The following is a 2,281-nucleotide window of genomic DNA, read 5'->3' as shown; positions in this document are numbered from 1 at the left end:
TTTCTGCTTTCCTCTTCTCACTAAGGAAAGTTAAACATTGTATTATTTAGTTAAATCATTTTAGTTAGGTCATTACTGCAGGCTACATAGGTTAGATGGTTATTAGTTTCCTTTTGTAGATTTGCCGTTCCTTTTTAGTTACTACTGACGGTTTCACCATTACGACAGGGCACATTCTCATTGGAAGGTTGGTTGTGCAGCAGATTTTATTAATGGTCTTAATCTGCTGTTGTGTCAGTTAATGCATTCACCAAGTGGTGTGACAAGGGTTGACTGAATCTTACAGTGAATATGAGAGTGAGAAATATATGTGCGAGGTAACCATCACCCCATAAAGACTGTTTTCTGGAGAGAAATATTAGGAAAACCCCACGAAGAATGGCAAGCAGTGGGAGCCTATATGAATTCCCCTGAACTCTTTAAACCTGTGAACTTTGAGAGCCTCTTTCGGTTGATATTGTTGTTAATAAGCTGTTTCCCGTAAATTTTATTATCCTTGTTTTAAAAGTAACCTAAGATGGAAAAGGCCAAATCCAGCAGAGCAGGTACTTTTTTGATGAAAAGTTAATAGGAGAGACACTTTAAAATTTAATGAGATACCTAACTTGGCGTTAGTTGACTAATACCTCTTAAAATACTCACCCTATATAAAACTTCCCATAGAGTTTCTATAAAATAGCAAGATTTCGACTTTGACTTCCTAAGGGCCAAAGCAGTTCTTTAGCTTTGAGACCATTCTATGCTGATTTTTCTATTTAAATAAAACATAAATCCTGATTGTTAAGAGGGAAAATGCTGGTCAGATTACATTACTGTGCCTCAGAAACACTGTATGCAACCTGGTCTTCTCACATATGTAATTCTATTGACTTCAAAGTTTCAAAGGCCAAAAAGAAATGCCTGTTTGAAAAAGGTAGGACACAGGACAGGTAATTCTAGGGCAGGTCCATGTGATTTTTTGGAAGCCAATATGAAGAATATTTGAGACTATAAAGCAAATTCTTAACTGGAAGCTGTCTACCTCTGCAGAGCTGTGCTTGGCTAGGAAGCTGTTAGGAAGCTGTTAACATGCGTCCTCATAAACCTTTGCTACAAAAGATTGGTTGCCCTCGATTTCCTCAAAGGAATCATATGTTCTCCAAAATATTTTGTCAACTTCTTTGTTAAAAAAAAGTACTCCTTATGTAACTCCAAACAAAGCAATGGGTCACAAATGAATTGCAGCATTTTAGACTGAAGTTGGGAGCTGTTTATGTGTATTTCAGCTGAGATTTACGGTTGAAGGGGCTAGATGTCAGCAAAAAAAAAATTAAAAAAATTAGAATTGGAGTAGAGAATGATATCAACCCTCCTACTGTGAAAACAGAGCAAAAGTAATTAAAAGCAAGATTATGAATTCTTAAAGTCCAGAAAATTCCTGATTTGTGGGATGGGGACCTTTGTCCTCTAAGTGAAAGCACAGGTATTTTATGCTCAGTCAGATGTTGACATCTACTGAAACATCAAAAAAGAGGATGCAATATGACTGTGAACGTAGCTGTTTCAGCAGGAACACCTCTCTTGTACGAACCGGTGCCAGGACACCAAATTCATCTCTGGATGGCCACCCTGACAGTAACAAAATACTTTCTTTGTCAGCAAGCACTAACTCTCACTGCTGGATGCAGCAGAATCTCCAAGATATTTTTTAAGCAATCTGGTCACTTAGTGTTTTATTGTTCTTCATAATCATTTAAATTCCATTGGTTTTGAGTCCTTATTATTCCTTTGCCAGAGAGTCTCCCTTGCTGCTCTGCCAAAGGCTCAAGAGGTTTCTGGACTGTTGTACAGCAGGCATGACAGAAGGTTAATAATAAAAATAACCCACCTTGGCAAAGCGTCAAATTAGATGAAAGGAACCGCCTAAATCCATGCATTTGCCAAGTAACCTGGCGCAGAACCAGGATGAATGGTTACAACTTGTATTGGTGTTTCTTGAAGAGAATAGCTCAGCCGAAGCTTCAGAGCTGCTTTGAGCCCTGGGAAGACATATTTAGGATTTACAATCCATTTCAAAAGGCAAATGAAGGTGATTTCACTGATGAGGAACAGGATTAAAACAGCAAATCTGGGACAATCTTGAGTTTACCAAGTCCTGCTTCCTTGCACCAAAGACACCGCAAGTTGTTGTGACTGCTCAAGTAGATGTTCCTCCACCATTCTTTTCAATACCTAAGAAAAGGGCAAACTTTCTTTGTCTCCTGTTGGCACTGGTGTTAGCAGTCACAGTGTGATACTCGCA

This window comes from Rissa tridactyla, chromosome 2 (assembly GCF_028500815.1).
Source record: "Rissa tridactyla isolate bRisTri1 chromosome 2, bRisTri1.patW.cur.20221130, whole genome shotgun sequence".
In the NCBI taxonomy this organism is placed as follows: Eukaryota; Metazoa; Chordata; class Aves; order Charadriiformes; family Laridae; genus Rissa; species Rissa tridactyla.
Note: the sequence above shows the minus strand (reverse complement) of the source record.